This window comes from Cajanus cajan, chromosome 11 (assembly GCF_000230855.2).
Source record: "Cajanus cajan strain Asha chromosome 11, NIPB_CcT2T_4, whole genome shotgun sequence".
In the NCBI taxonomy this organism is placed as follows: domain Eukaryota; kingdom Viridiplantae; phylum Streptophyta; class Magnoliopsida; order Fabales; family Fabaceae; genus Cajanus; species Cajanus cajan.
Genome location: NC_138527.1, coordinates 30,623,949 through 30,643,941, shown reverse-complemented (window position 1 = coordinate 30,643,941; position 19,993 = coordinate 30,623,949).

Sequence of the window (19,993 nt, the reverse complement as noted above, 5' to 3'; positions counted from 1 at the left end):
AAAACACTTTTGTTTTAATTTATAAATCAGTTAAATTTTATCAACAGTCTCAAACACGACAAGTATACCGGCTGTTCAAGTAGTAAAAATATCGTATCCACAGGGATTAGAAGGTAAAATAAGCATTTATTGACTATTCGTGACTAAAGAATAATTCCAATTTGTAGTTTGTCATGTGAATGTGAATTAAAGATCATGACTACTGGAATGAAAGCTATAAAAATATTTGTTTGAGAGTGGAAAAGGTTAGAAATGATATTGTGGTATTGTGAGGTTGTGGGGGTCAGATTTCACCAAACGTAACACTAATGTATCCTTAATCTCTTGTTACATACATTGCTTAGTCAACCCATAAGTTTACTCAAACCTAATCCCTTAGAGAAAGAGTCTAGGTGCGGACATTGAATATCAATCCCTTGAGTACCCAATATCTACACCCGCATTACGGGCTAGGGTTTAAAACTACTAATGGGTCAAGCTCTATCCCTAGATACAATCTCCACTAGGCATATGTTCCAGAACTAGTTTCAAGGGTATTTCCCAATACTCAATGGAACCTTAAATCATGCAAAGGGTGATCAATCCAAAGCAAGCATTAAGCGTAGAAACGTACACAACAAAGAATGAAACAATACATATATATATCATTAAAAACGTAAGGATTACAATAGAGTACGTTGGTTACATCTAACCCCACAAAAATGGGTGGAACCACTCAACAATGAGGGTAAATACAAAACAGAGATGAAAGGAGAAGTGAAGAACCGAAGGAAAGATCCGCACACGAACGATCCCAAGCCCTGGGAATCCCTTTCGCAACTCCTGGAGGCTCCCAATGTGTGAATGAGGGTTTCTCCCTCGAAAATGGCTTCAAATACGAGCTTGGGAGATCAGATTAGGGTTTTGCGCCCGGCGTGTAAGTCTTCGCGCCCGGCGAGTAATCTTTTGAACACTTTCTGCCTCATTGTAAGCCCGGCGCAATTCCATTTTACGCCCGGCGTAATGTCTTTCAGAGAGTTTCAAGCCTCTCTGTCTCGATCACGCCTGGCGCGGGTAGTTTCGCGCCCGGCGCATGTGTAACTTGCAGAAATTGAATGCTCTGCTCTTTCTCAAGCCCGGCGCGGTTTATATTGTGCCCGACGCAGCCACTCTGCTCTGCTCCTCCTTAGATTTCCAATCCTAAGGTCTTCCATCCTCAATTCACTAGCTCAATACCTGCACAAAAAATGAGGTGTATTAAGGTATTGTTAGCTGAATTTGGGTTAGTTATATCTGCACGCAAAATGAACCAAAAAGAGAACAATTATATTGCAATGGTTCAAAGGATGAGTGGAATTTGTTCAATAAGTCTCATCCAAAAAGAGGTAAAATTGAGACTTAACATCTATGTGTGTGTATGTCTGTCTATGTCTTTGTGTGTGTGCGTGTGTTTGGATGTATGTGCATTTGTGTGTGTCTAGGTGTTTGTGTTTTTTTTTGTGTGTCTTTATGTGTGGTTGTGTATGTCTGTGTGCATGTGTAAGTTTCTTTATGTTTATATGTATGTGTGTGTCTACGTGTTTATGTGTGTTTGTGTGTGTTTCCATGCTTGGGTGTATGTGTGTGCTTCTGTATGTTTATCTGGGTGTCTATTTGTGTGTGTTCGTGAGTCTGTGTGTGTGTCTATGTGTGGTGTGCTTGTCTGTGTCTTTGTGTGTGTGAATGTATGTGCATTTGTGTGTGTCTGGGTGTTTGTGTTTTTGTGTGTATTTATGTGTGGTTGTGTTTGTCTGTGTGTTTTTGTGTCTTTGTTTGTGTCTATTTGCATGTGTGTTCTTGTCTGTGTGTATGTGTGTGAATGTATCAGTATGTTTATTTGGGTATGGCTTTTTGTTTGTGGTTATTTGTATGCGTGTATGTCTGTGTCTTTGTATATGTTTTTGTGTGTCTGTGAGTTTGTGTCTATGTTTGTGTTTACGTGTTTGGATGTATGTGCATTTCTGTGTGTATGTATGGGTGTTTGTGTTTATGTGATTGTATTTTTGTTTTTGTGTGTGTTTCTCTATGTTTCTGTGTATCTATGTTTGTGTCTTCGTGTGTCTATGTCCATGTGTATGTGTGTCTTTTTGTGTGTGTGTATCTGTGTGAATGTATTTGTGTGCTTGTTTGTCTGTTGTTTTGTGTGGCTTTGTGTTTGTGTTTATTTGTATATGTGTGCATGTGTGTGTTTGTATTTTTATCTATGTTTGTGTGTGTCTGTGGGTTTGCGTATGTCTTTATGTGTGTTTATGTAGGTTTTTTTGTGTATGTGTTTGTGTTTCTATGTGTGTGTGTGTATTTGTTTGTGTTTGTGTGTGTCTATGCACGTGTATTTGTCTTTTTGTGTTTGAGTTTGTGTGTGTGAGTATGCTTATGTTTTTGTTTTTGTGTGTGGTTGGGTTTGGGTGTGTATGTGTTTGTGCTTGTGTGTGGTTGGGTTTGGGTGTCTCTATTTATGTGTTTGTGCTTTTTTGTTTTTGTGTCTGGGAATGTCTTTTTGTGTATGTGTTTGCATTTAGGTGTTTGGATGTTTTTGTGTGTATGTGTGCATACGTGTGTTTGTAAGTGTGAGTTTGTATATCTGTAACTCTGTGTATGAGTTTTTGTGTGTTTGTTAGTGTGTGCCTGTGTTTGTGTGTGTCTATGTGTGTGTTTGCATGTGTTTCTTTAACTGTGTGTGTCTGTATGAATGTGTGTCTTAGTGTGTCTGTTTGTGTGTGTTTGTCTTTGTGTGTCTATATTTGTGTCCGTGTTTATCTTTGTGTGTCATTGCATGTGTTTTTGCTTCTAAGTGTGTGAGTGTCTAGGTGTCTTTCTGTGTCTGCGTGTGTTTGTGTGTCTATATCTGAGTATAAGTGTGTGCGTTCATAGGTTTTTGTCCATGCGAGTCTTTGGATTTGTGTGTTTGTGTTTGTGCTTCTTTACTTGTTTCTTTAAGGCTTTCACGTCAATTGATATTAGCATAGCTTTCGATCTTGATTAGTTAGTAAACAAGAGTTCCAAAGCCTTTTGTTTACTAATAGGTGCGTTTAGGATAGTTTTTATTTAGCTTAGTTTCTTTTACAAGTTGAATTAAAATCTTATTGTTCGACCATGAGTTGTCATTCCCATTCACATAGTGGTAGTGATTTAAGTCCTCCCAGAAGTATTTCACATGTTATGAAGAAACTTCAATCACTAGAACTATGTAGAAAGTAAGGGACCTTAGCTAAAGAAAAAGTGATAATTAAAAGGGATACTCAACTTACTATAATTGAGGAAAAACATAGATTGGTTAAACAAAAAGAAAAATTGAGTGAAAAAATAAGGAGTAAATAAAAGAGTAATATAACAAGAAATTTATCAACCTCTTCCTAGAAGAATTTATAGGGAACGTAAATCAAAAGAAGTTTGTCTAGGTGTCTATTTGTGTGTCTTTGTGAGTCTGTGTGTGTGTTTATGTGTGGTGTGCTTGTCTGTGTCTTTGTGTGTGTGTGTGTGGATGTATGTGCATTTGTGTGTCTGGGTGTTTGTGTTTTTTGCGTGTATTTATGTGTGCTTGTGTTTGTCTGTGTGTTTGTGTGTGTTTCTCTATGTTTATGTGTGTGTAAGTTTGTGTCTCTACGTGTTTGTGTGTCTTTGTCTGTGTCTAATTGCATGTGTGTTCTTGTCTGTGTGTATGTGTGTGAATGTATGTGTGTGAATGTATTTGTGTGTTTATTTGTGTATGGCTTTTTGTTTGTGTTTATTTGTATGCGTGTATGTTTGTGTCTTTGTATATGTTTTGTGTGTGTCTGTGAGTTTGTGTTTATGTATGTGTTTACGTGTTTGAATGTATGTGCATTTGTGTGTGTATGTTTGGGTGTTTGTGTTTGTGTGTTTGTATTTTTGTTTTTGTGTGTGTTTCTCTATGTTTCTGGGTGTATCTATGTCTGTATCTTCGTGTGTCTATGTCCATGTGTATGTGTGTCTTTGTGTGTGTATGTGTGTGAATGTATTTGTGTGCTTGTTTGTCTGTTGTTTTATGTGGCTTTACGTTTGTGTTTATTTGTATATGTGTGCATGTGTGTGTTTGTGTTTTTGTCTATGTTTGTGTGTGTCTGTGGGTTTGTGGGTTTGTGTTTTTTAGGTGTCTCTATTTATGTGTTTGTGTTTTTTTGTGTTTGTGTCTATGAGTGTCCTTTTGTGTATGTGTTTGTCAGTGTGTGTTTGTGTATTTCTAACTCTATGTGTATGAGTTTTTGTGTGTTTGTTAGTGTGTGCCTATGTTTATGTGTGTCTATGTGTGTGTTTGCATGTGTTTCTTTAATTGTGTGTCTATATGTATGTGTGCCTCAATGTGTCTGTTTGTGTGTTTGTCTTTGTGAGTCTATATTTGTGTGCGTGTTTCTCTTTGTGTGTCATTGCATGTGTTTCTGTTTCTAAGAGTGTGAGTGTCTAGGTGTCTTTCTGTGTCTCTAAGTGTGTCTGTGTGTGTTTGTGTGTCTATATGTGAGTATATGTGTGTGCGTTCATAGGTTTTTGTGCATGTGAGTCTTTGGATTTGTGTGTTTGTGTTTGTGCTTATATGTGTATGTCCATCTAATTATATGTGTTTGTCTGTTGGTGTCTATTTATTTTTGTATGTTTTTGTGCAAGTGTGTCCATGTGTCTATGTGTAAGTGTTTGTCTGTGTGTGCCATTAGGCGTGTGAGACTATGTTTCTCTGTGTGCCTTTGTGCATGTCTCTTTGTGCTTGTGTGTGTGTTTGTGTCTTTATGTGTGTTTGTGCCTATCTCTATGTGTGTTTGTGTCCATGTGTGTGTTTGTGTGTGTATCCGTGTGTGTGTTTGTCTACATTTGTGTGTGCATGTGATTATATGTGTGTTGTGTGTGCGTGTGTTTGTGTCTGTGTTTGTGTTTGTGTTTGTGTGCTTGTGTGTTTCTCTATTTATATGTGTCTTTGTGTATTCGTGTGTTTGTTTGTGTTTGTTTATGGGTGAGTGTTTTTATGTGTGTGTTTCTTTGTATCTATGTGTGTGTTTCTCTGTGTGGCTGTGTATTTATGTGTTTGTGTCAATATTCGTCTTTGTGTGTGTGTGAATGTGAATCTATCTATGTGTTTGTTTGTCTGTTGTTTTTGTGTTGCTTTGCATTTGTGTGTATGTGTGTGTCTATGTCTTTGTTTATGTTTGTATGTGCCTGTATGTGTTTGTATGTGTGTTTGTTTGTTTGTGTGCCTCAATGTGTGTGTGTCTCTATGCTTGTGTGCATGTCTGTCTGTTTTTGTGTGTGTGTGGCTGTCTCTATGTGTGTGTCTTTGTGTCTATGTATGTTTATTTTTGTGTGTTTATGTCTGTGTGTGCATCTCTTTGTGTATGTTTTTGTGCATGCATGTGTTTATTTGTTTGTCTGTGTGTTTTTGTGTGCGTTATTTGTGTGTCTCTGTGTGTGTTTTTGTGTTTGTATGTGGGATGCGTCTGAGTTTGTGTGAGCGTTGTTTGTGTGTGTCTATAAGTTTGTGTGAGTGTAGTTTGTGTGTATCTATGTGTGTTGTTTGTGCCTTTGTCTATGTGTGTGTGTTTGTGTGTCTCTATGTTAGTGTTTGTGTGTTTGTTTCTTTTTGTATTAATGTGTTTGTTTGTATGTGAGTGAGCGTGTGTTAAACTATGTTTGTCTGTGTGCCTTTTTGTGTGTCTTTTTGTCTATTTTTGTGTGTTTATTTACTTGTGTGTGTGTGTCTTTTTGTGTCTTTGTCTATATTTATGCATGTGTCTGTGTGTGTCTGTGTGTATGTGTGTCTATGTATGTGTGTGATGGTTCATTTTGGGTTTGTGTCTTTGTATTTTTCTGTGTGTATATTTTTGTTTCTGTGTGTGTCAATATGTGTCTGTCTTTGTATGTGTCTATGAGATTATGTGTGTCTTTGTGTCTCTATGTGTGTGTTTGAGTGTGTTGAGTATCTATTTGTATGCGTGTCTATGTTTTAATGTATTTGTGTTTATTTGTGTTTGTGTGTTTCTCTATGTATGTTTATTTGTAGGTGTTTGGGAGTCTGTTTATGTATGTGTATGTGTGATCGCAAAAGCCTAGCTAAGGAACCCACGACTAGAGCTATGGTTAGGAGGATGCATGAAGAGTGAGCCACTTCAAAGAAGAAGAAAATTCAAAACTTGTTATATAAATTACTAAACACTTGGATCTAACAACTTGTAATCATAGTTTTTGTTTACTTAATCCTTTATTTTAGATTTCTTAATCCATTCTAGATCCATTCTAATTTTATCTTTTTGTGTACTAGCCCTTTGTTGAAGTGCTTTAGTTCTAGGAGGAACAACTCATTAATTAACAATTGGAGACTTGAAGAGCTACACCAAATACTTTGGGAGCAAACACTTGAGAGAAAAGTTCAAGAATAATATCCTTTTTTATTGTTCAAATTTTTGTGTAAACTTGGCCTTTTATTCTTGTGGAAGTGGTCTTATTGAGGCTCTAGGTGTCTCCTTAAGACTTCCACTTTGTTTGTATTCTTTACATGGCTTTTTTACTTGTTTCTTTAAGGCTTTCACGTCAATTTATGTTACCATAGCTTTCGATCTTGATTAGTTAGTAAACAAGAGTTCCAAAGCCTTTTGTTTACTAATAGGTGCGTTTAGGATAATTTTTATTTAGCTTAGTTTCTTTTACAAGTTGAGTTTAAATCTTCTTGTTCAACAATGAGTCGTCATTCTCATTCACATAGTAGTAGTGATTCAAGTCCTCCCAGAAGTATTTCACATGTTACGAAGGAACTTCAATCACTAAAACTATGGAGAAAGTAAGGGACCCTAGCTAAAGAAAAAGTGAAAATTGAAAGGGATGTTCAACTTACTATAATTGAGGAAAAACTTAGTTAGGTTAAACAAAAAGAAAAATTGAGTGAAAAAAATAAGGAGTAAATAATAGATTAATATAGCAAGATATTTATCAACCTCCTCCTAGAAGAATCTCTAGGGAACGTAAATCAAAAGAAGTTTCTCTGGGAGTCTATTTGTGTGTGTTCGTGAGTCTGTGTGTGTGTCTATGTGTGGTGTGCTTGTCTATGTCTTTGTGTGTGTCTGTGTGTCTGGATGTATGTGCATTTGTGTGTCTGGGTTTTTGTGTTTTTGTGTGTATTTATGTGTGGTTGTGTTTGTCTGTGTGTTCGTGTGTGTTTCTCTATGTTTATGTGTGTGTATGTTTGTGTGTCTTTGTCTGTGTCTATTTGCATGTGTATTCTTGTTTGTGTGTATGTGTGTGAATGTATCTGTGTTTATTTGTGAATGGCTTTTTGTTTTTGTTTATTTGTATGCGTGTATGTTTGTGTCTTTGTATATGTTTTATGTGTGTCTGTGAGTTTGTGTCTATGTGTGTGTTTACGTGTTTGGATGTATGTGCATTTGTGTGTATGTCAGGGTGTTTGTGTTTGTGTTTGTGTGTTTGTATTTTTGTTTTTGTGTGTGTTTCTCTATGTTTCTATGTGTGTATCTATGTCTGTCTGTTCGTGTGTCTATGTCCATGTGTATGTGTGTCTTTGTGTGTGTGCATGTGTGTGAATGTATTTGTGTGCTTGTTTATCTGTTGTTTTGTGTGGCTTTGCGTTTGTGTTTATTTGTATATGTGTGTATGTGTGTGTTTGTGTTTTTGTCTATGTTTGTGTGTGTCTGTGAGTTTGTGTATGTAGGTTTTTTTTGTGTGTGTTTGTTTGTGTGTGTGTATTTGTTTGTGTTTGAATTTGTGTGTGTGAGTATGTTTATATCTATGTTTATGTTTGTGTTTTTGTGTGTGGTTGGGTTTGGGTGTCTCTATGTATGTGCTTGTGCTTGTGTCTGGTTGGGTTTAGGTGTCTCTATTTATGTGTTTGTGCTTTTTTGTGTTTGTGTCTGTGAGTGTCTTTTTGTGTATGTGTTTGCATTTAGCTGTTTGCATGTCTTTGTGTGTATGTCTGCATACGTGTATTTGTCCATGTGAGTTTGTGTATCTGTAACTCTATGTGTATGAGTTTGTGTTTGTTAGTGTGTGCCTATGTTTATGAGTGTCTATGTGTGTGTTTGCATGTGTTTCTTTAACTTTGTGTGTCTGTATGTATGTGTGCCTTAGTGTGTCAGTTTGTGTGTGTTTGTCTTTGTGTGTCTATATTTGTGTCCGTGTTTTTCTTTGTGTGTCATTGCATGTGTTTCTGTTTCTAAGTGTGTGAGTGTCTAGGTATCTTTCTGTGTCTCTAAGTGTCTCTGCGTGTGTTTGTGTTTCTATATGTGAGTATATGTGTGTGCGTTCATAGGTTTTTGTGCATGTGAGTCTTTGGATTTGTGTGTTTGTGTGTGTTTGTGCTTATATGTGTATGTCGATCTAATTATATGCGTTTGTCTCTTGGTGTCTTTTTATTTTTGTATGTTTTTGTGCAAGTGTTCCCATGTGTCTATGTGTGAGTGTTTGTCTGTGTGTGCCATTAGGCGTGTGAGACTATGTTTGTCTATGTGCCATTGTGCATGTCTCTTTGTGCTTATGTGTGGGTTTATGTCTTTATGTGTGTTTGTGCCTATCTCTATGTGTGTGTGTGTGTTTGTGTCCATCCCTATATGTTCTCATGATCAATACAATATGTATTTAATAACCACCGTCTCATTTTTTTAACATCAGGGTAAGGCATAAAAAGATTGTATACCTCCTCTTCCATCATTTGTCAACTAAAATAATCATCATACCAACACAATCAATTTTAACCGAGATGCGGGACAGAAGCAAATATATAGGGCTTTCATGCCCTATATGTTCTCATGATCAATACAAAATGTATCTAATAATCACCGTCCCAATTTTTCGACATCAGGGAAAAGCATAAAAAGATTGTATACATATTCTTCAATCATTTGTCGACTAAAATAATTATCATACCAATACAATCAATTTTAACCGAGATGAGGGACAGAAGCAAATATATAGGGTTTTTATGCCCTATATTTTCTCATGATCAATACAAAATGTATCTAATAACCACTGTCTCAATTTTTCGACATCAGGATAAGGGATAAAAATATCGTATCCCTTCTCTTCCATCATTTATCGACTAAAATAATCATCATACCAACACAACCAATTTTAACACAGATGAGGGACAAAAGTAAATATATAGGGCTTTCATGCCCTATATGTTCTCATGATCAGTACAAAATGCATCTAATAACAACTGTCTTAATTTTTCGACAGCAGGGTAAGGAATAAAAAGATCGTATACCTCATCTTCCATCATTTGTCGACTAAAATAACTATCATACCAACACAATCAATTTTAACCAAGATGAGGGACAAAAGCAAATATATAGGGCTTTCATGCCCTATATCTTCTCATGATCAATACAAAATGTATCTAATAACCATCGTCTCAATTTTTCGACATCAAGGTAAGGCATAAAAAGATCGTATACCCCCTCTTCCATCATTTGTCGACTAAAATAATCATCATACCAAGACAATCAATTTTAACCGAGATGAGGGACAAAAGCAAATATATAGGGCTTTTATGCCCTATATTTTCTCATGATCAATACAAAATGTATCTAATAACCACCGTCTCAATTTTTCGACATCAGGGTAAGGCATAAAAAGATCGTATGCCTCCTCTTCCATCGTTTGTCGACTAAAATAATCATCATACCAACACAATCAATTTTAACCGAGATGAGGGACAAAAGCAAATATATAGGGCTTTCATGCCCTATATGTTCTCATGATCAATACAAAATGCATCTAATAACAACTGTCTCAATTTTTCGACATCAGGGTAAGGAATAAAAAGATCGTATACCTCCTCTTCCATCATTTGTCGACTAAAATAATCATCATACCAACACAATCAATTTTAATCGAGATGAGGGACAGAAGCAAATATATAGGGCTTTCATGCCCTATATGTTCTCATGATCAATACAAAATGTATCTAATAATCATCGTCTCAAATTTTCGACATCAAGGTAAGGCACAAAAAGATCGTATACCTCTGCTTCCATCATTTGTCGACTAAAATAATTATTATACCAACACAATCAATTTTAGCCGAGATGAGGAACAGAAGCAAATATATAGGGCTTTCATGTCCTATATGTTCTCATGATCAATAAAAAATGTATCTAATAACCACCATCTCAATTTTTTGACATCAGGGTAAGGCATAAAAAGATTGTATACCTCATCGTCCATCATTTGTCGACTAAAATAATCATCATACCAACATAATCAATTTTAACCGAGATGTGGGATAAAAGCAAATATATATGGCTTTCATGCCCTATATGTTCTCATGATCAATATAAAATGTATCTAATAACCAGCGTCTCAATTTTTCGACATCACGGTAAGGCATAAAAAGATCGTAAACCTCCTCTTCCATCATTTGTCTACTAAAATAATCATCATTACAACAGAATCAATTTTAACCGAGATGAGGGACAGAAGCAAAATGATTGTTTTGTGGAGAACAAAAAAAAATGTGATCTCTTAAACTCGGGACCGATCTCGCGATATTACACGAGATTACACGAGATTACCGAGATTACTTCCAGATTACTCAAAAACGAGTTTACTCCCGAGTTATACAGGTAAGTTGTCCTAATCTCGTAAACTCGTACGAGTTTACGAGTTATCACTAGAGATTGACAACCATGGGTGAGACTAAGAGTGACATAAAGAGAGATAGAGGGAGAAAGAGAAATAGAAGGTGAGAGATAGGGAGAGTCAGAGTGAGAGAGAGGGAGAGGAAGAGAGGGGGAGTGACAGTGAGAGTGACAAAGAGGGAGATTTTTTGTTTTAAAAAGGGATACTATGATCTTTTTATAAACATAAAACTTTCTCCCAAACTCAAAAAACTTGGATTCCTACCCCCCTCATGGGAATGTTTTTATAGGAAAGTAGAATAAAAATGATTATTGGAAAACTATATTCCTGAGAATTTTTTTTTTTTAAATAGTTACCAAAACAATGGAAACCAAGATTCTTGATTTAAGATTCCCATGAAAATAAAAAAAACATTTCACGTACCAAATGCCCCCTTAGTGTTTCAACTTTCAACAACCTAAACTTCTCAATCCTTGGATAGTCAAGGTCATCACCAATTGACTTGGGTACCTCAAAACACATTTCAAGTAATGATTTTCTTTTCACATGTATGTCTTCACCCAAATTCATCTAATTACCTTAGCAAATGGAACTAAGGTTGCTTCCAAAAGACTTGGTCAAGTCTCCCATTCTCCTTCCTTGGACTTGAAGTTTGTCCTATAATTCTTAAATGTCCTTTTAATCTACTTTTACTAAGTCAATTACCGAATCAATAAAATTGTTCTATAACATTTGATGTTGATTCTTTTAGTATGTAAAAATGTGGTACAGGTTGACTAATTGGCGTAGGACATGAATCTAGAGGTCTCTACTACCTTCAAACAAGTCCTTCTACATCCTATGTTGTAGATTCATCTCTAAAGCTCCTTCATGATCACTTAGGTCACACACTTGCCAAAGTTGAAGAAAATTGTCCCTAGTTTAGACAAATTACAAAAGAGATTCATGCAATTAGGCAAACATGTTTGGTCTTCTCTTCCAAAGAAAACTTAAACTTCTCTTCCAAAGAAAACTTAAACAAGTGGTAACTATCTTTTATATCATTCATTCAAGCATTTGAGAACCAAGTCATGTTACCTCTTTCGGGTTCAAATATTTTGTCACATTTATTGATGAATATCATCAATGTACTTGGGTATCTCTACTGAAAGATAGATTTGAGCTTTTGTTTATATTCATGTCCTTCAATTAAATCAAAAAATTAATTTGGGAAAATAATTAAAGTTTTTGAAGGGTCTATGCCAAAGAATATTTTCTTCTAATGTATCTTTTTATCCTCTCAAGGCATCTTGCAGCAATCCACATGTCCCTAGTGAAAAAACTTTCTAACAAAATTAAAGTTACAAAATGATTGGTAATTTAAAGTTTAATTAGTTTAATTAGAAACATAAACAAAAGTTCACTATAGTCAATATCAATAAATGTAAGACAATATGTTACTAGTTCAAACATTCACAAAGTAAAACATAAGACTAATCATTCCAAATTAAAACTTAAATTCACATCAAAGACTTCGACAACACAAAAAGTTGAGATTACAAGTACCCTAAGCCATCGGTAAATTGAATCTCCCTCTTCACCCTAATACTTTTTTTCAATTCTTAGAATTGTTCCTTCAATAGCACTTCCAACTATGTGTAAACAAAACAATCTTAGGCTTCCTGATCATCAAGAAACAACTTCACTATATAAGAATCAAAATATATAGTAAATAAAGCATCACTAAATCATGTGACCAAAAAAGTAAAGCAATTCTTGTCTATTTCTGTTATCAATCATACAGTGTGGATGAGATCAATTAGCGAGATTGGAGAGATGGCTTGGTCTTATTTTTATTTACAATTTGCAGATAATAATTTACGATTAGAATGTATGCGGAGAAAACCATGTGATTAATAAGTCAGTACGAGATATATTTACACTGTCAATTACAAGTGAAATATTGCCTAAATAAGACATAATCACTAATCACATTCGACTCAGTAACAGCTAATGCTACTCAAATCATGTACTTATTTTAACCATTTTTTGCTTGGCATTCTCCGTGTGTGGGGAATAGTTATAGTATTTGTTTGGAGGATAGATGATTGACACAATATAATCCACCATTTTCCTTTCTTTACAATCAAGTACCACTTTCTATCTTGCATACTGCCCTAATATCCTTTTACGAGATCCAAATGATTGTGAGATTCAAATTTGGTTTCCCATCTTTTTAGTGTATTCTTAATTTTTTAATGCTTGTATTCGGACTTTAGATCATTCAGGATCCTTTTGCACTAATTTTTTTTTATGTTTCTTATTTATCACTCTTCATTACATTATACCATAATAGCTTCTTTTTTCAAAGTTTAAGCTACTTTGATGGTCAATGCTTTTGTTTGGACACTAGAATTTGATATAGTAGGATTAACTCTTTAGCGACTTGCACAAATAACAAACCAAGACATCATTTTCCCCAATTTTGGCATTAAGCTTCAAAATTCGTTACAAATAATGTAAATAGGATAGTTAAGGGTTAATTACACTTTATACATGATTGTCAAGCTCACAAAGCTTAAGCAAGTTTATGAGTCAAGGGTCAAAAAAAGGGCCTAAATGGACTACACAATCCAAAAGAGCGAACCTAGGATGTTGTCAGAGAAAAAAAGAATTGGCCATAGAGATGTTCATCAGTTCAGATCCACCCAACAAACCTGATGATCAAAATCAAACCAATTAAATTAGTTCAAGTTTTTTTTTTCCAATTTGGGATTATCCCAAACCAAACTGTTCCTGCGTAGGAACACTCCTCTTGTCGTTCTTCCTTCCTTAGGTCTTCTAAGTCTTTAGTCCCGACCGAATACTGTCTCCAAAGGGTGGGGAGGGTACCTGCAAAGGCACTCCAACGATCAAGTAAGTATTCGGTATGGAGCAATAAATGCCTTTATGTTGAATAGTAACGTACCTCATTTATGTCACATCACCTGTGTATTTATAGAGACACAATTGGGTCTGGTGGGCCCTCAGTCTTAGAGGATGATAACTTTTGAGTTAACCTTAATCTCTTCTAAATTAGGCATGGTAATTATTGCATAATAGGTGTTTAATTTGCCACGTGTTATTCGTGAGCTGTTCCTTATTGGTCTTCGGCTAGGCACAAGGCCGAGGGGGGGTCTCGGCTTGACCCTACTCCGAAGGGTTGTTCGGCCTGCACGAGGGCCGTAGAGGTATTCGGCCTGGCCTGGCGCCGAAAGGGTTTTTGAGTAGTAGTTGGTGTCCGGCTTGCTCCTAGGCCGAGGTGGTCCTCGGCCTGCTCCAAGGCCGAGGTGGTGATCGTCTTACCCCTAGGCCGAGGAGGTGTTCGGCCTGCTCCCAAGCCGAGGAGGTGTTCGGCTTAGCTTCATGCCGAGAGGTCTTCCTCATGGCCAAAGGGTTTTATTGGGTGGCCACCTCTCGTGGTGGCTCTCGAGTCGGCCCTTTGGCCGAGGTGTGTGGTTGTGGTTCATCGGTTCGGGCTCCCCTATCGGCCTATTATCTGACCGAAGGGGTTCCTACTAATACTTTGCGTTTCCCTCGGCTTAGGCACCTCTATCGGCCTATTGTCTGACCGAAAGGGTGCCTATTAGTACACTACCCCCCCAAGCCCGAGGATGAAAAAAAAGACGAAGGGGTTATAGGTGTGGAAACGGTTCGGTGCTCTAAGGGTTTCGAATGTGAAGTGACGTGATTTTCGGGAGTTGTGTTGCCTTGATAGTGACCGTTGCATGCCATGGCCGCCTTTGGGTTTCGCGCCCTTAGGTTATGTCTCTTCGCATTCAGGTGCGTTTATGACGAGTCTCTTGGGTTGCCGTGGGTGGCCTATATAAGGTGAGGGGGTGGGAGCCCATATCTCACACCTTCTCTATAGTAATACTCTCCTATACCCTTTTTCGTGTGAGCCGAGTACTTGTAAAGGTTCGTTTTTTCTTTTGTGTTTTGTTAGATTTTTTATTGTGATGATGGTCACCGAAGGTGTTACATTGTCGTCAGGGTCCTCGGCTAGCGGTAGGGTATCGGCGCAAGGTGCCGAGGCCGAGATGCTAGCCTTCAATGCCGAAGTGGAGGTGATTGGGGGCCACAATGGGTCAGGACCGGATCGTAGTGGAGAGTTTGAGACTTCTTCATCCGGGTCGGATTTTCCTTACGCCGAGATGAGCCCCGGGGATTATAGGCAGAAGTTCCCCCCGTGTGAAATCCCCGGGTATGATTGGGTCGACGGGGAGGTGGCGGCGTATTTCTCTCGGTTTCATGACAGGGCTGCCGTGATACGTCTTCTCGGTCTTTGCACGCTAGGCCGTTGGGAAGGTTGAGATCCTTACCCTATTCTACTGCGTCGATGTCGGGCCGAAGGTCCCGGGGAGCTTGCTCTGGTTTTTCTTGCAAAGCGGGAAGGAACCGGAGATTTTTTCTACATGTACGAGTGTTTCTTTCGAGAGCTCGAAATGTCGCTCCCTTTCGACGACTTTCAGATGGGGGTTCTTCGCGTGTTGAACGTGGCCCCGACGCAGCTGCACCCGAACGCATGGGCTTATATGCAAGCGTTTCGGGTGCTTTGTAAATACCACTACATAGAGCCGACCGTAGGTTTATTTTTACATTTTTTCTGTACTCGCCCTTCTAATAAGATTGTTAAGTGGCTTTCTTTGGTTCGGAACGCCGACCGACCCTTGCTGACGCCCTTCACCTCGTCTTTCAAGGGGTTCAAGTCGGGGTTTGTGAAGGTGATCATTAACCCCGTCACCGGCCGAAAGTACTTTTACGATGCCGAGCAGAAACCCCTTTTCCCTTTTTATTGGACTAAGCAGCCTCGGATATACGATGATTTTTCGGAGGAAATGATGATCGAAGACGAGTTATTGGCCTTAGAAATCCTGAAAGGATTGCCGAGGTGTATTCCCTCTAGGTTTCTGGTGTTGCTTCCCAAGTCGTCCCGGCCTCGTTTTGACTTAGAGGGTATGTTTTTATATTTTCGATTGGTCGTTCTTGTTAGGTTGATGTGTGACTTTTTGATTTTTGCAGGTTGGATGGCGCAACAAGGTCAGGGACTTTCGTACCGGCAACTAGTGAGAAGCCGGGCCCCTGCCGGGACCCCTGCCGAGGACCACCGAAGCGTGGCAATCGACCAACCACCGACTGCCATGGATGCCCCCCGGCCGCCGCCTGTGGTTGTTACTCTCCCGGATCCTTCTTAAGAAGAAGAGAGATAAAGGGAAGAGGAAAGTTGATGTTGCTGCTGGTGAGGCCACTCGGCCTAAGCAACGCCGGGTTGAGAGAAGTTCGACCGAATTGGTTGTCCCTTCGGCCATTGTCGCTAAGGATTTTTTGTCGGAAGAGATTCGTCCGGCGCGAATAATGTCATCCGATTTGTTGTCATCTCAAGGGCATCGGATGCTTGATTCTGCTACTCCCTCGGCGCAATGGGCTATGGCTTGTGAACTGCACATGAGGGCCACGACCATATTTCAGAAAATGGCTTTAGAGCCTATGGCCGATGTGCATAATCTGAAGAAGAGTCTGGACGAGACTAAGTCGGCCCTTCAACAGTCCGTGGAGGCGCATGAGGCAACTTCTGGTGAGAAGTTGACGTTAGGGGCCAAGGTGGCTCGGTTAAAGGAGGCTTACACTGAGATGGAAGGTCGGGCTCTCGCGGCGGAAGATGCCGAACGGATGAGGATCCAAGAGGTGCAAGAACTTTCGGCCCGAGAACAGCAAGTAAAGTCCGAGGTCGAGGCTGCAATGGCTACCTTCCGTGCCGAAGTTGAGGGCAAAATTATCAAAGAGCACGAGAAAGGGTTTTGGCATTGTGCTCGGCAAGCAACCCACTTCGGTACTTTCCCCCCAGACTTCTCCTTCGAACTCAGCAAGGACTTCTTCCAAGGGGTGTATCTAGACTTTAATGATGCCCCCGACAACATTGAGCCGGATGAGGCGGCCCCACCTCGGTCGGCTCCTATGGAAGATCCTGGTGCAACTGTGAATGATGATGAGGAGACCGAGGAGACCACTCATGCTGACTGAAGGGTGCCATTGTCTTGCTTTTTTGTTATACATCTGTTTTGTTAATGATGTATAGGTATAGGGGTCTTTTGCTTTGATTCTTTTTGGGCCGTTTGAGCCATTCTTTGTACTTCTCGGCCAATAGTGCCGGTTTGACCTCAGTTTTAATGAATCCGTTTTTTATTTATGTTGGCATTCTACTCTGTTCGTGTACCTTTTATCTTATAATTTTCTTCCAAGTTTTTCTTTGACCGGTGGGGTAGGAATGTCTTTCGCTTCCCTTAGTCGGACAATTGGTAAGGGACTGTTTCTTCCTTGACTGAGACGATCTCGTAGATTTTGTTTAACATTGGCGAGTGAAGAAACTTCTACCTTTGCCGATAGGGTGTTGTCGGGAAGGGTTGATTTCATTAAATCGAGGCCGCGCGACAGGTCAGATAGGGATCATTTCATTCATGGTTTGCCGAGAAGGGGTCTCGGCAGGGATTATCTTAATTAACCTTGGCCGAGAAGGTATCTCGGGAAGGATCTACTTATTCATCCTTGACCAAGCGAGGGTGCTTAGGAGGGAAAGCGTTCGTCCTTGGGCGAGTAGTTGGACTCGGGAGGGAATTATCAGCCTTGGCCGAGCGAGTGTGCTCGGTGGGATTATGTTCAACCTTGGCCGAGAGGATGTCTCGGGAGGGATTCAAGTATTCATCCTTGGCCGAGCGAGATTGCTCGGGAGGGAATTATGTATTCATCCTTGGCCGATGCGAGATTGCTCGGGAGGGGATCATGTATTCATCCTTGGCCGAGCGAGATTTCTCAGGAGGGGATCATGTATTCATCCTTGGCCGAGCGAGATTGCTCGGGAGGGAATTATGTATTCATCCTTGGCCGAGCGAGATTGCTCAGGAGGGAATTATGTATTCATCCTTGGCCGAGCGAGATTGCTCGGGAGGGAATTATGTATTCATCCTTGGCCGAGCGAGATTGCTCGGGAGGGGATCATGTATTCATCCTTGGCCGAACGAGAGTGCTCGGGAGGGATTAAGTTTGATTTGAATAGACTTGAACAGAAAAGATATCGCCAAAAAGGGTTTGTTTCATTAATATGGAGCCTCATTAAAAACCTTTCGTCAGTAAAACCTCTCATTGTTTTCAAGAGGGAAAAACCTGAGAAAGGAAAAGAGTGCTCCGAAACAAGTTACAACAAGAAAAGCTAGCTAAAGTAATGCTTTAGGTGCGTCGCATTCCAAGTACGGGGTATAACCTTCCCGTTGAACTCTTCTAGTTTGTAGGCTCCGTTTTGCAAGTCGTGCCTTATCCGATATGGTCCATCCCAATTAGGTGCTAATTTCCCCTGAGCTTTATCCTTGCGTGCTTCACCTGTGACTCGCCATACTAGGTCCCCTGCTTGAAACTGGCGAGGCTTTACCTTTCTTCTGATTTTCCTGGCTGCCCTGGTTCGGCAAGCTTCCATATTGACTAGTGCCGACTCACGTGTTTCATCGATAAGGTCTAGGTCTATGTTGAGAGCTTCCTTGTTGGTTTCCTCGTCGAATTGTTGTCGCTGAAGTGAAGGTTCCCCAACTTCCATCGGAATCATGGCATCGGTGCCATAAGTAAGCCGAAATGGGGTTTCCTTTGTAGAACTTTGTGGGGTACAGCGATACGCCCATAGAATTTGTGGTAGATGATCTGGCCAGGAGCCTTTGGCCTGCCCGAGCCGTCGTTTAAGTTCTTTGAGGATAACCTTATTTGCCGCTTCGGCTTGTCCATTAGACTGGGGGTGTTCTACTGAGGTCATTTTGTGTTTAATGCCCAATTCTGAAAGGAAATCATTGAAGCGTCGATCGGTGAATTGCAGACCATTGTCAGTGATTAACGCGTATGGGATCCCGAAGCGGGTAATCACATTCCTCCAAAAGAATTTCTGAACATTGTTGGCTGTTATGGTGGCCACTGCTTCTGCTTCGATCCACTTAGTGAAGTGATCCACTGCCACAATGAGGAACTTCACTTGCCCTTTGGCCGGCGGGAAAGGTCTGAGTATGTCCATGCCCCAAACGGAGAACGGCCACGGGACCGTGATGGAGTGTAATTCCTCAGGAGGCTGGTGTGTTATCGGCCCGAATTGTTGGCATGGTTTGCATTGTTGAACAAACTCAACACAATCTACGATTAGGGTTGGCCAATAGTATCATGCATGGATAACTTTAGCCGCGAGAGTTCGACTTCCCGAATGAGTTCCACATACTCCTTCATGAATTTCTCGGAGAACGTAGTGTGCTTCTTCAGGAGCGAGGCATTTTAATAGGGGAGAAGAAATGCCCCGTTTATACAATTCTCCGACAATCAGCGTATACCGTGCCGCAGTGATTCTCATTTTCTTAGCTTTGAGGGGACATTCAGGCAATTCTCTGGTTTGAAGGTAGTTGACTATAGCATCCATCCAGCAGGGGCTGCCTTGACCAATCTGCATACATTCGACCTCGTCGACACTCGGGCTTAGCAGCTCTTGCTGTATCATGCTACGTAAATGGCTGGTTTTCTTGCTACTAGCCAGTTTGGCTAGTTGGTCGGCTCTGGTATTATGTTCCCTGGGAGTGTGTGTGACTCGGACAATTTCAAAGTTGTTTTTTAGCTTCTGGAAAGCATGAAAGTACAACAACAATGTTGGTTCTTTAATCTAAAAATGTCGTTGACTTGCCCGGTCACTATTTGAGAATCACTAAAGCACTGAATCTTAGTGATGCCGAGGTCGGTTTCCAATCTGAGTCTTGCAAGAAGGGCTTCGTACTCTGCTTGGTTGTTGGATGTCTTGAATCTGAACCGCAGTGATTGTTCTATAACCGTTTTTCCGGGGCCTTCCAAAATGATGTCGGCGCCACTACCCTGTTGGTTTGAAGATCCGTCCACGTGTAGCGTCCAAATATGTGGCTCGGGAGTTATCGGTGGTGTGAATTCATTAATGAAGTCGGCCATGCATTGCGCCTTGATGGGTCCCCTGGGCTCAAAACGGATATCGAATTGTGATAGTTCGATGGACCAGGCGACCATCCTTCCGACCAATTCGGGCTTCCGCAAGACTTTGATAATGGGACTATCCGTTCGGACGAGTATTTTGTGGCTCTGGAAGTAATGCCGGAGGCGCCTAGCTGTGTGCACGAGGGCGAGAATGGTCTTTTCGAGATGTTGATATCTCGTCTCGGCCTCTTGTAAGGCCCGGCTGATGAAGTATATTGGCAGTGGTTCTGTTTTTTCTTGCACCAATGCGGTGCTGATGGCTTTGTCTGAAGCCGAAAGGTATATTATCATGTCCAACTGGGGGTCTGGTTTGAAGTTTTGGAAGGCCGCTTCACATTCGTCAGTCCACTTAAATTTT